General features: G+C 39.4%; 2 non-coding genes across 2 annotated transcripts; both read left to right on the top strand.

The window, feature by feature from the left end:
• The first annotated feature begins 214 nt into the window (after positions 1-214).
• Positions 215-334, top strand: LOC138140912 (5S ribosomal RNA). Its single transcript, XR_011162823.1, has one exon. It is a non-coding gene; the product is annotated as a 5S ribosomal RNA (ribosomal RNA).
• A 10,164-nt stretch (positions 335-10,498) lies between these two features.
• LOC138140911 (5S ribosomal RNA) lies at positions 10,499-10,618 on the top strand. Its single transcript, XR_011162821.1, has one exon. It is a non-coding gene; the product is annotated as a 5S ribosomal RNA (ribosomal RNA).
• Positions 10,619-14,899: the final 4,281 nt, after the last annotated feature.

The raw sequence follows: 14,899 nt of genomic DNA, 5'->3' as shown, positions 1-14,899 counted from the left end.
GACGCGGGAGATCGCCAGTCCGTCTAGTAGTCTCTCTTGTCGTTAGAGCGTGACGTGGTGGTTGTTGTGGGATTTCCGTTAGTTCGGTCCGACGTCGGTCGTCAGAGGGTAAGTGCATACGGAAACGAAACGCATCGCGTTTTGATGTTCATATTCGTGCATCGGAATGTTAAAAGCAATATATTTTACACCAACGATCACACCTAAACACCACGGCAACGGCCATACCACGTTGAAAAGCACCGGTTCTCGTCCGATCACCGAAGTTAAGCAACGTCGGGCGCGGTCAGTACTTGGATGGGTGACCGCTTGGGAACACCGCGTGCCGTTGCCCCCCAACACTTTTTGTTTTTTTTTGAAATCCATAGCAACCACCGAACCGATTTGTTTTTCGTGCAGGTATTCGGAAACATGCACAGACCCGTATAATGTAGATTCATAGCTTTAAGTACTAGATAATTAAGAAAACAATTTTTTTTGTCGATTAATTGTAAACAATTGCAGAATAAAAACTCGTCAAACGGTAAAGGTTGTCGTTCGATCACCGAAGGTAAGCCAGGCGGGCAGCGGTCAGCACTTGGACGGGTGACCGGTTCATTATATTCCTTCCGTGAGTTTAACAAAGATAACATATGCAAATGTCGTAAGTGCGACGAGGAAGACGGCGATCTTTTAATGTAAAAAAAATATATATTAGGTTACGCGTACATGCCACTTTGACTGCTGCTTTATTTTTTTGGTTTTTAAATAATTAGAGATCTGAATTCAACATATCAGTTCTATGTTATAATGGACAGACAATGTTGTATTCTTGGCCCCTAACACGTTAAGACCAACATAAAAACTAGAATAACTTACCATTCGTTAAACGTTAAACAATTTCGAACCACGTTTTTTTGAGCTCGAACAAACTCATAACACAACACTCATTTATTAGTCACTGGACCATTGTAAAACGAGAAGAGAGAAAAACCATGCGAAACTATTTTTAAAACGAAGAGAATAAAGGTTTTAAATGGTAGGGCTGTATGACAGACTTGTCAATTATCGTGGGGGGTACGGCTGAGATTTATGACGAAATCGAGCGGCGCCGGCGGTCGGTCACTTTCACGAAAGAGGTCTAAACACGGGTCGTTTACGATACCCTCTGGTTACTAGAAAAGTTCTAGACAGATGTTTGTCGGCTTTTCGAGGTATTTATTTGTGAGTCCAAAGACTCAATGGAGTAATATCGGACTGAAATTCCAAGATTTTGCTGTGTAATCCAAAAAACTATGTTCCTCGTAACATTTAACGATGTGTTAATTCAACTATTATTTTAATTTTTCGTATACGTATTTATACTAAAAAGTACAGCGCTTCCAACAGTGAATTGTGAATTGAAAATGTTTCAAAGAAAGATCGATAGTTTTGAAAAAAATTACATATTAATAAATTTAGATAGATTTAGAAGTATACATTGCACTTACTTTTCAAAATTATTGTACTTCTGATTTGGTTGAAATAACATAATATGTAGCAGTCATAGTCTTGTGTACATTGCAGTCGCGGCTGGTGTTGGGTAAAACCTTTATTTTTTAGGGGGTCATTACCCAAATGACCTCATGGACCAGCCGTTCCTGTTAGGTTTTATATATCAAATTGATTCGTCTGTCTTTTTCATCATGCCTTCGAAAAGCGAGCTCCTGTTTCGCCAAAGTAACTGTGACGTCAATTAAATACGATAATAAAATTCGGTTTTTCCGAACTTATTGTGAGTGAGAGCAGTGAGAGCATCTTCTTTTCGTATCCCACCTCCACCCGGCGGCAGTAGTGCAGTGCTTATCAACATAATTACCGGCGTCTCGCCTCCACATTTTGACTTTTTTGTGTTTTATGTGTTCTCTAAGTCCAAAATTTTTAAATTTTTAAAAAGAGATTGCGGTACTATTCCTGTTGCTGAAATTATAATAATATATTTATTAATTTTTGTATTATATGTCTGTGTTATATTGTGTGAATTTGGAACAGCTATATCTAAAAGATATGCTTGCTTTTGTTGTTTATTTAAAATAATAATGTCTGGTCTGTTATGCTGAATGTGAATGTCAGTTAAAACTGTGCGATCAAAATATAATTTGTAATTGTCATTTTCTAAACAACTTTCTGGTTTATAAATGTAATGTGGTTGTGTATCCTTTAATAAATTGAATTTAACTGCTAAATTCATGTGTATAATTTTTGCGAATATATCATGACGTTTTTTATATTCGCTGTGAGCCAAAACGGTGCAAGATCTTGTATTGCAAATATAAAACCCTCAGCTCTTTAAAATATCTCCCATGTAAAGACTTTTGTTTTATATTTGCTATAGTGTCATATCACGAGCTCTATTGAGAAAATAATTTTTTAGTGAAGCAATTTGATTGTGTTGTAGAATTTCTAGATTTGAAAAACCCCTACCACCATTTTCGCGTGGTAAATTAAATCTTTCAACAGCAGATTTGGGGTGATGTTTACAAAATTTTGTAAAGAGAACTCTAGTTTGAATATTTATATTCTTTAAATTAGTTTTGGACCATTTTATAACACCAAAAGAATAGATTTAATTTGATTTGATTGATTAATACCTAAATATTTATAAAATTCTCCTTTATTTAAATTTTTAATGATTTCTCCTTCTTTAGTTATATATTCTAAATTTTCGTAATGACCACGACATATTGATTGATTTTCAGTTATTGTTAAGTTTTATGTCATCCATATAAAGAAGGTGATTTAATTTAATATTAATTTTATAAATTTTAAGAATTTTAATTAACCATGAATGTGGTACTGAATCATAGGCTTTTTTGTAGTCTATGAATTGTTGTTGCATTATTTTCCAAACGTTTGAGACTTAAAATATTCGTCAAATGTTCTTCTTTTTTTAAATCAGAATACCCCTGACAAATCCGAACATTTTGTTTTGCGGTAGATAAAAGTAAACATGGGCCAAGACAGAATATTAATATTCGGTGTGGAATTTTCCTGCGTTCTTGTTCATTTCTATCGAAGTGCTCACGAAAAGTTGTGAATATCAACACTTTGTAATTGTCGTAGTGAAAAATAAAAAAGATAGCTATGGGGCACAACTTATTTCGCACTTCATTAGAAAAGTAACAGTATTAAAATAAAAAAAATATTTTTCTAAATTTCGAACGTTAGGTCTATCCTGACCAGCCGCCAATTAGTGGTATTATTTTATTTTTTGCTGTTTTCCACAATAGTTATTTTTATATTAAATCATTGATTCAAAAAATTGAAATTAAAAATTCAAATTTTTGAAGGAACTCTGAAGTTTCAATGCAGTGACCATGTTGCTAGGTAACTAATAAAAAACAGTGCGTGAAATGAAAAACAGAAATAGTCGTATGCGTTTTGTATGGTTTCTATGGTTTCGATCTTACTAACAATGCAATGAAAATGACCCACTTCAGGCACAGATAACTATGCGTGAATTTCAATTTTTTGAATCAATTATATAAAAACAAAATTGATTTGGCGGCCGCTACACAAAAGTGGTGGGAGGCGAGAACCTGTTTCCGCCGGTCAATTTTAAAATTAATAAATTTTCCCTGGATACGTATTCGACTTATCCGGTACGAGTTATTTTTAAATTAACTTAATGGCCCGTTGCTCTTGTTCTTTTTACATTGAATATGCGATGTTTTGGCATCGTTAGCAATAGTACAATACTCACGCATTTTTAATCTAAAATTAACAAAACTTGAATGGATCGGGATTATCACACTTCTGAATTGAAGTTTTCATTCGTTTAAAATATAATTGATAGTAATACGTAATGCGGATTGCCTAAACGTTGCTTCCATCACGTCAACATCACACATTCACGTTCGCCCGTAGAAATGGCGTGATGCACACGAAATCGATCCAAAAAGGCTCATAATATTTGTGTCACGCGAATCTACGTCGAAAACTAGAAAAAAAAAAAATTCAATTCGAATTTCAATAATCGAAACGATGCGTCGTCGATACTAAACGTAGGTAGTAACTAAAGTGTGATCGGGTGCGATAAAAGTGTCCGTCAATAATCATCATCCGACAATCATTTAATAGACGAACGCTAATTTTTGGCACTCACTCGGACGACAGAACCAGTCCAGACGGAAACCGGGGCGCGGGGTGGGTGGGTGGTTGTATGTCCGTGAATCTGTCCGGCGCGCGTCAACATTTCAGTTATCGTCGCGAGAGTTAAAACGAAAGGTGGTTAGTGTGAAAGTGACGTTTTTTCGTGGAGACACGTTACGAAGGGTGAGTACCTAATATAATATAAAACCAACCGAAAACCCACAATAGTGCCCCGGTTTATTATCGTGAATAGGTGTTTGGTAAATATTTTCTGTATTCCAACTAGCAAGTCTTTTATCAAAAAACTCCGGCAACATGGCTATTGTGGTATTGTTGATACCACCTAACTGAAGAACTTAGTTAATAACTAAGTCGACGATTTTATCGGGAAATTGAACGGAGAAACAAAAATAGCTCTTAGCGACAGTTGCCTGAAGTCGCAAATAACGGCGATTGACGAAATCACGTTTTTTTTATTTTAATTCCAATGAACAATACACAGGGTCACAATTATCTGTTATGTATTCTATAATGTTTTGCAAAGTAAATAATGTGAGTTGTCATGCGTAATATTAATTAGCTAAGTAATTTTTGCAAGTATTTTATGTCAGATATGCAATGTATAATAACGTAATGTTGCAAAGTATTTTAATTTTTATGCTAGGTAGAGATAATAACTCGACAATAACTCTTCTCTAATGAAAAAAAAAATAGAAAATGATTTAGGAACATAAAAAATCTCATTAAAACAGGAACAATTGAAATTAAAATAAACATAACATTCTGTACTAAAGTACAGTTTTGTTCACTCCTTTTTTCAAAGTCTTCTGTCCTCTCATTTGCACATACTGCTATTCCAAAACAGTGAAATTGTCTGTTTCAGGGAATCCTTAACGTTCCTTGCTAATGTCAACAACGTTTTCGATGAAACAAAGAGTCGGAAAAATGTCGGCTCATTGTATTCAATAACATACGCGACTACAAAACCATCTGTATCATTTGTAGGAATCGCGGTTTTTTCGATGAGAATTCGTTCTAATTTTTTCTTTCTTAAAAAAGCTAAGTAATTTTAATTTCACTAAAGATGAACATTTAGGCTATATGCTGGGTAATGCAAATCCATCAACCATCAACTAGGTTGTTCAGCAGATGTACGATTGTTTATTTGATTTCTTCTTCCGAAGAGTTGTATTCTGGCAAAATAGAAATTTATTCATAACATAACCTCAATCAACTAAATTATTTCGAATACAATAACCACATAACTACAAGTTGGATAGGCATGGGTGCAAAATACCGATAATGCATGAAACCTAATAATAATAATAATGACATAATAAAAGTTAATTAAAAATCGCTGTTTCACGTCTTTTTCTTTTTTGTTCGAGAGTTTTTGTGGTTCTGAAAAGAACCGTTTATAAATGTGTCGAAAACGAAAAACATCTATTTCGAACTGGTGTACTTGGTGACGGCTTTGGTACCTTCGGAGACGGCGTGCTTGGCCAACTCACCGGGCAACAACAGACGCACGGCAGTTTGAATTTCTCTGCTGGTGATCGTCGAACGTTTGTTGTAGTGTGCCAGACGGGAAGCTTCAGCGGCGATACGTTCGAAGATGTCGTTCACGAAACTGTTCATTATGCTCATAGCCTTACTAGAGATACCGGTGTCGGGATGGACTTGTTTCAACACCTTGTAGATGTAGATGGCATAGCTCTCCTTCCTCCTGCGCTTCTTTTTTTTGTCGCTCTTGGAAATGTTCTTCTGAGCTTTCCCGGCCTTCTTGGCTGCCTTACCACTTGTCTTCGGCGGCATTTTTCAATTCAATTCGATTCAACAAACTCGCGAACTGCTCTGACTCGTGTGCGTGCGTTAACTTTGCACCACCACCTTTCTGATAGGTAGTGTGTTCACCAGAACCCCACCTGAAAACGGGCTCCCACCAATCGTCACGTCCTATTCTCCTATCACGGAGGCTATAAATTCGAAGCACAGCTACCAGCTTTTACAATCGACGAGTCCCGTCCGTCAGTTTTATTACTTCTCGTGGTGTCTAACGAACGAACTTAAAATGTCAGGTCGCGGTAAAGGAGGTAAAGTGAAGGGAAAAGCGAAATCCCGTTCGAGCCGTGCCGGTCTCCAGTTTCCGGTGGGTAGGATACATCGTCTTCTCAGAAAAGGAAATTACGCGGAACGCGTCGGTGCAGGAGCTCCCGTCTATTTGGCCGCCGTCATGGAGTACTTAGCCGCCGAAGTTCTAGAATTGGCAGGAAACGCTGCCCGTGACAACAAGAAGACACGTATTATACCGCGTCATCTGCAGCTGGCCATCAGAAACGACGAGGAATTGAACAAACTCCTGTCCGGAGTTACGATCGCCCAAGGCGGTGTCTTACCCAACATTCAGGCCGTACTTTTACCCAAAAAAACCGAGAAGAAACCTTAAACGAACGATCGATCCATCTCCGTGGCGAAAACTCAAAATATCGGCCCTTCTCAGGGCCACTATAGCTTTTTTTTTTCGTAAAATGACCGATGCATCTTTTCTTTTTGTATTATTATCATTTACGACTGCAATGCCAAAAGGAAAGCAAGGGGTGTTTACGATCTTGGTACATTTATCAGGTAGTCAGTTAGTAATAATTGTCCGTTGTTTCTCGAAAGAACATCATGTTTCTTTTTTTTCCTCTTATTTTTATTTTGTGGTTCTGAAAAGAACCGATTTTGTATTTCGTATTTTATTCTGGTTTTCTCGAACGGTGAAGAGCGCCAGGAAATTAACCTCCGAAACCGTAGAGGGTGCGTCCTTGACGTTTCAAAGCGTAGACGACGTCCATCGCTGTCACGGTTTTACGTTTGGCGTGTTCCGTGTAGGTGACGGCATCTCGGATGACATTTTCCAAGAACACTTTCAGGACTCCGCGAGTTTCTTCGTAGATCAAACCGGAAATACGTTTCACGCCGCCACGACGAGCCAATCTTCTGATAGCGGGTTTCGTGATGCCCTGGATGTTGTCACGCAGGACTTTGCGATGACGCTTCGCTCCTCCTTTTCCCAATCCTTTGCCTCCTTTACCGCGACCGGTCATCTTTTCAGATTATTTCAACTGACACAAAATACCTGCACACCTCGTCCCTAGGAAGTCAACTACCGCAAAATTTCAACTAACGGAGCCTTATATAGATTCAACGGTTCACCATCGACCAATCGACGAAGTCAGCCGTTGACTTTGTTCACGTATAAAAGTACAATTTAATATGGCGGAATTTTTAGTACCCGTTTACCTTTCGACGCGTGCACGTCTAACGATCGTCAGAGTCGATTTTAATAATTGTCAGTTTTGTTTTTCATTCGTTTCATTCGAAATGGCCAGGACCAAGCAGACCGCACGCAAGTCCACCGGAGGAAAAGCCCCCAGGAAACAACTGGCTACCAAAGCGGCCAGGAAAAGCGCTCCCGCCACTGGCGGCGTCAAGAAGCCCCACCGTTACAGACCTGGTACCGTGGCTCTGCGTGAGATCCGTCGTTACCAGAAAAGTACCGAGTTGCTCATCCGCAAGCTTCCCTTTCAACGTTTGGTGAGGGAGATCGCTCAGGATTTCAAAACCGATTTGCGCTTCCAAAGCTCCGCCGTGATGGCCCTCCAGGAAGCGAGCGAAGCTTACTTGGTCGGTCTGTTCGAGGACACGAATTTGTGCGCCATCCACGCCAAACGTGTAACCATCATGCCAAAGGACATCCAACTTGCCAGACGTATTCGGGGTGAACGCGCTTAAATTTTTCCACATCGTGTTTCGGAAGAACAACACGAAACACGAATTTTATAACAAAAAAATCGGTTCTTTTCAGAACCTCAAACTTTACAGGCAAAAAAAAAAATATATCGCCCTTCAACCGGAAATGAATAAAATAAAAATGTCAATAATCGGTCGGTCCTCTCGATTCGGGTTGGGTTGCGGTCGTTCGTAAAATTTTATTGCATCCTGTCATCACCTACCTGCCAGCTGATGCTATCTATTTTATTTGGTTTCGCCGTAAGGATAGTTTTATTTCTTTTTTTCGTCGTAGATTATCGTGTGGCCCTGAAAAGGGCCATTTGTGCGTGCCCCGTTGCCGGTAGTACGATGATGACGTCGGAACGAGGCACAGCCGAACGAACATGAGTCGAGTATCCATCCACGTTTCTCACTTTTTCCTCTTCGGCGAAGCGGCCTTTTTCACCTTGACAGGAATGGCTTTGGCTGTCTTGGGTTTGGGTGCTTTGGGTTTTTTAGTCGGACCAGCCTTGTTAGATTTCTTCGCTTTGGAAGGCGATCGGGGTTTCGGGGCGGCTCTAGTTTTCTTTTCTGCCGAGGAGGCGGCCGATTTCTTGGCTTTCGCTGCGGCGGCGGAGGCAGCGACGGCGCTCTTCTTTTCGGCAGCAGTCTTCTTCGCTTTGGGGGAGGCTTGTTTTTTGGCTGTCTTCGAGGAAGCCTTGTCGGAAGTCGTCGCGACGGCGGTACGTTTGGCGGATGATTTTTTCGTCTTGGATGCGGCGGACGAAGCGGGTTTCCTCTTGTCGGAGGCGGAGGCGACTTTGGCACCACCGGAGGTGGACGAGGCGAGCTTGAACGAACCCGACGCGCCCTTACCTTTCGTCTGAACCAGAGATCCCGACGCCACGGCGCCTTTCAGATATTTCTTGATGAAAGGGGCGACCTTTTCGGCGTCGACTTTGTAATTTGCGGCGACGAACTTCTTGATGGCCTGAAGAGACGATCCTCCGCGTTCCTTGAGTCCCTTGATGGCGTTGTTTACCATCTCGGATGTCGGAGGATGGGACGGTTTCGCCCTGGGATTTTTCGCTTTTTTCTCTTTCTTCGCGTGGGATTGAGGGGTGGCAGCGGAACCGGTGGTGACCGATGATGCTGTTTGATTTTCGACGTCGGCCATCTTTCACGTTAAAACGTTAAAAGTTAATAATAATTATTGAAAAAACACTTGCTCACACACGTACACTTCGAGCACCTCGTGAACGAGAATTGAACAAAAAAATTTTCTAAGTCTTTATAAAATAGTCGCCACTGCGGACGGAAGACTGAACGCGCACCGCGTCCGCCGTCGAAGAAATTGCAGGCCTCGGAATCGTTGCCCGCGTGATGGCATCGTCCTCTTTCCTCGATCACCATCGCCACCGTGTGATCAAGCTGGCCGAACTCGGTTTCCGAAGTTTCCCTGGAGATAGCGAAGTTCGTCTCGGAACGTCGGTGGGTTTCGAATCAGGTACACGCCCCTCCAACCACCAGCCCTAAATCCGGGTCGTCACGGTTTCGATTCGGGACCGACGGTTTACGTCGGCGGTGCGGGGTAGACGCGTCGATTCCGGGAATCCATATTTCGTTCGCCGAAATATTGGTCCATCTCTTCCCGGAATACCGCGCCACCTTCTCGATTTTACGACATCTTCGCGTCGCCAAACGCTTCCGAAACGGTCGAAGCACAGAAAGGACCTGGTGTTCGAACCGAGGCAATTCCGACAACAGGATGCCGCGAACCGCCTCTCCGACGTTCAGGTCGATCGTTTTCGGCGGAAGTTGAAACGGGACGAGTCGACGACGGGTCCCGTTGCCGTCCGGACCCTTCGGGACGGCCGAAAGTCCGTCGAGAGGATCATCCGAAAGGAGACGGTCTTCATCGTCCGACCGATGCCGCACCTACGAGTTTTCCGATATTTTCTTCGACGGATCTTCAGGTTTTCTTCCTTTCTTCCGTCTTTCTCTCTTCGTAATTTCGTGTCCGACCTGCGTCGTCCGAAGTCGGGGTGAAGATCGAAGAAAAAACGCCAAAAATAACAACTCGTCAGCCACGCACACCGCGTTCGAATGTCTAACGGTCCAACTTGGATTTTCGAAGATCGCCGAATCCGAGGGACGATAAATAATAATAATAATAATAATAATGGTAATAAATAATAATGTTAATAATAATAATAATGATATGATGATTATAACGATAATTATTATAGATAGGTAAATAGAAACACAGGTCTCCTCTCGAAAATCGGAACTTCCTGATATTACTTACATATTTCGGTCGATCCAAATGTGGGAATCTCGTCGTCGTCGGAGCAAGCAGCGCGGTAGGTGGGGTGAAATTCTGGATTTTCCACCGCCGCCGGCGGTCGAAAAATGTGCGACGCGGGAGATCGCCAGTCCGTCTAGTAGTCTCTCTTGTCGTTAGAGCGTGACGTGTGGTTGTTGTGGGATTTCCCGTTAGTTCGGTCCGACGTCGGTCGTCAGAGGGTAAGTGCATACGGAAACGAAACGCATCGCGTTTTGATGTTCATATTCGTGCATCGGAATGTTAAAAGCAATATATTTTACACCAACGATCACACCTAAACACCACGGCAACGGCCATACCACGTTGAAAAGCACCGGTTCTCGTCCGATCACCGAAGTTAAGCAACGTCGGGCGCGGTCAGTACTTGGATGGGTGACCGCTTGGGAACACCGCGTGCCGTTGCCCCCCAACACTTTTTGTTTTTTTTTGAAATCCATAGCAACCACCGAACCGATTTGTTTTTCGTGCAGGTATTCGGAAACATGCACAGACCCGTATAATGTAGATTCATAGCTTTAAGTACTAGATAATTAAGAAAACAATTTTTTTTGTCGATTAATTGTAAACAATTGCAGAATAAAAACTCGTCAAACGGTAAAGGTTGTCGTTCGATCACCGAAGGTAAGCCACGCGGGCAGCGGTCAGCACTTGGACGGGTGACCGGTTCATTATATTCCTTCCGTGAGTTTAACAAAGATAACATATGCAAATGTCGTAAGTGCGACGAGGAAGACTGCGATCTTTTAATGTAAAAAAAATATATATTAGGTTACGCGTACATGCCACTTTGACTGCTGCTTTATTTTTTTGGTTTTTAAATAATTAGAGATCTGAATTCAACATATCAGTTCTATGTTATAATGGACAGACAATGTTGTATTCTTGGCCCCTAACACGTTAAGACCAACATAAAAACTAGAATAACTTACCATTCGTTAAACGTTAAACAATTTCGAACCACGTTTTTTTGAGCTCGAACAAACTCATAACACAACACTCATTTATTAGTCACTGGACCATTGTAAAACGAGAAGAGAGAAAAACCATGCGAAACTATTTTTAAAACGAAGAGAATAAAGGTTTTAAATGGTAGGGCTGTATGACAGACTTGTCAATTATCGTGGGGGGTACGGCTGAGATTTATGACGAAATCGAGCGGCGCCGGCGGTCGGTCACTTTCACGAAAGAGGTCTAAACACGGGTCGTTTACGATACCCTCTGGTTACTAGAAAAGTTCTAGACAGATGTTTGTCGGCTTTTCGAGGTATTTATTTGTGAGTCCAAAGACTCAATGGAGTAATATCGGACTGAAATTCCAAGATTTTGCTGTGTAATCCAAAAAACTATGTTCCTCGTAACATTTAACGATGTGTTAATTCAACTATTATTTTAATTTTTCGTATACGTATTTATACTAAAAAGTACAGCGCTTCCAACAGTGAATTGTGAATTGAAAATGTTTCAAAGAAAGATCGATAGTTTTGAAAAAAATTACATATTAATAAATTTAGATAGATTTAGAAGTATACATTGCACTTACTTTTCAAAATTATTGTACTTCTGATTTGGTTGAAATAACATAATATGTAGCAGTCATAGTCTTGTGTACATTGCAGTCGCGGCTGGTGTTGGGTAAAACCTTTATTTTTTAGGGGGTCATTACCCAAATGACCTCATGGACCAGCCGTTCCTGTTAGGTTTTATATATCAAATTGATTCGTCTGTCTTTTTCATCATGCCTTCGAAAAGCGAGCTCCTGTTTCGCCAAAGTAACTGTGACGTCAATTAAATACGATAATAAAATTCGGTTTTTCCGAACTTATTGTGAGTGAGAGCAGTGAGAGCATCTTCTTTTCGTATCCCACCTCCACCCGGCGGCAGTAGTGCAGTGCTTATCAACATAATTACCGGCGTCTCGCCTCCACATTTTGACTTTTTTGTGTTTTATGTGTTCTCTAAGTCCAAAATTTTTAAATTTTTAAAAAGAGATTGCGGTACTATTCCTGTTGCTGAAATTATAATAATATATTTATTAATTTTTGTATTATATGTCTGTGTTATATTGTGTGAATTTGGAACAGCTATATCTAAAAGATATGCTTGCTTTTGTTGTTTATTTAAAATAATAATGTCTGGTCTGTTATGCTGAATGTGAATGTCAGTTAAAACTGTGCGATCAAAATATAATTTGTAATTGTCATTTTCTAAACAACTTTCTGGTTTATAAATGTAATGTGGTTGTGTATCCTTTAATAAATTGAATTTAACTGCTAAATTCATGTGTATAATTTTTGCGAATATATCATGACGTTTTTTATATTCGCTGTGAGCCAAAACGGTGCAAGATCTTGTATTGCAAATATAAAACCCTCAGCTCTTTAAAATATCTCCCATGTAAAGACTTTTGTTTTATATTTGCTATAGTGTCATATCACGAGCTCTATTGAGAAAATAATTTTTTAGTGAAGCAATTTGATTGTGTTGTAGAATTTCTAGATTTGAAAAACCCCTACCACCATTTTCGCGTGGTAAATTAAATCTTTCAACAGCAGATTTGGGGTGATGTTTACAAAATTTTGTAAAGAGAACTCTAGTTTGAATATTTATATTCTTTAAATTAGTTTTGGACCATTTTATAACACCAAAAGAATAGATTTAATTTGATTTGATTGATTAATACCTAAATATTTATAAAATTCTCCTTTATTTAAATTTTTAATGATTTCTCCTTCTTTAGTTATATATTCTAAATTTTCGTAATGACCACGACATATTGATTGATTTTCAGTTATTGTTAAGTTTTATGTCATCCATATAAAGAAGGTGATTTAATTTAATATTAATTTTATAAATTTTAAGAATTTTAATTAACCATGAATGTGGTACTGAATCATAGGCTTTTTTGTAGTCTATGAATTGTTGTTGCATTATTTTCCAAACGTTTGAGACTTAAAATATTCGTCAAATGTTCTTCTTTTTTTAAATCAGAATACCCCTGACAAATCCGAACATTTTGTTTTGCGGTAGATAAAAGTAAACATGGGCCAAGACAGAATATTAATATTCGGTGTGGAATTTTCCTGCGTTCTTGTTCATTTCTATCGAAGTGCTCACGAAAAGTTGTGAATATCAACACTTTGTAATTGTCGTAGTGAAAAATAAAAAAGATAGCTATGGGGCACAACTTATTTCGCACTTCATTAGAAAAGTAACAGTATTAAAATAAAAAAAATATTTTTCTAAATTTCGAACGTTAGGTCTATCCTGACCAGCCGCCAATTAGTGGTATTATTTTATTTTTTGCTGTTTTCCACAATAGTTATTTTTATATTAAATCATTGATTCAAAAAATTGAAATTAAAAATTCAAATTTTTGAAGGAACTCTGAAGTTTCAATGCAGTGACCATGTTGCTAGGTAACTAATAAAAAACAGTGCGTGAAATGAAAAACAGAAATAGTCGTATGCGTTTTGTATGGTTTCTATGGTTTCGATCTTACTAACAATGCAATGAAAATGACCCACTTCAGGCACAGATAACTATGCGTGAATTTCAATTTTTTGAATCAATTATATAAAAACAAAATTGATTTGGCGGCCGCTACACAAAAGTGGTGGGAGGCGAGAACCTGTTTCCGCCGGTCAATTTTAAAATTAATAAATTTTCCCTGGATACGTATTCGACTTATCCGGTACGAGTTATTTTTAAATTAACTTAATGGCCCGTTGCTCTTGTTCTTTTTACATTGAATATGCGATGTTTTGGCATCGTTAGCAATAGTACAATACTCACGCATTTTTAATCTAAAATTAACAAAACTTGAATGGATCGGGATTATCACACTTCTGAATTGAAGTTTTCATTCGTTTAAAATATAATTGATAGTAATACGTAATGCGGATTGCCTAAACGTTGCTTCCATCACGTCAACATCACACATTCACGTTCGCCCGTAGAAATGGCGTGATGCACACGAAATCGATCCAAAAAGGCTCATAATATTTGTGTCACGCGAATCTACGTCGAAAACTAGAAAAAAAAAAAATTCAATTCGAATTTCAATAATCGAAACGATGCGTCGTCGATACTAAACGTAGGTAGTAACTAAAGTGTGATCGGGTGCGATAAAAGTGTCCGTCAATAATCATCATCCGACAATCATTTAATAGACGAACGCTAATTTTTGGCACTCACTCGGACGACAGAACCAGTCCAGACGGAAACCGGGGCGCGGGGTGGGTGGGTGGTTGTATGTCCGTGAATCTGTCCGGCGCGCGTCAACATTTCAGTTATCGTCGCGAGAGTTAAAACGAAAGGTGGTTAGTGTGAAAGTGACGTTTTTTCGTGGAGACACGTTACGAAGGGTGAGTACCTAATATAATATAAAACCAACCGAAAACCCACAATAGTGCCCCGGTTTATTATCGTGAATAGGTGTTTGGTAAATATTTTCTGTATTCCAACTAGCAAGTCTTTTATCAAAAAACTCCGGCAACATGGCTATTGTGGTATTGTTGATACCACCTAACTGAAGAACTTAGTTAATAACTAAGTCGACGATTTTATCGGGAAATTGAACGGAGAAACAAAAATAGCTCTTAGCGACAGTTGCCTGAAGTCGCAAATAACGGCGATTGACGAAATCACGTTTTTTTTATTTTAATTCCAATGAACAATACACAGGGT

This window comes from Tenebrio molitor, unplaced genomic scaffold, assembly GCF_963966145.1.
Source record: "Tenebrio molitor unplaced genomic scaffold, icTenMoli1.1 SCAFFOLD_579, whole genome shotgun sequence".
Classification (NCBI taxonomy): Eukaryota; Metazoa; Arthropoda; class Insecta; order Coleoptera; family Tenebrionidae; genus Tenebrio; species Tenebrio molitor.
Note: the sequence above shows the minus strand (reverse complement) of the source record. Positions and strands in the feature narration are given on the sequence as shown.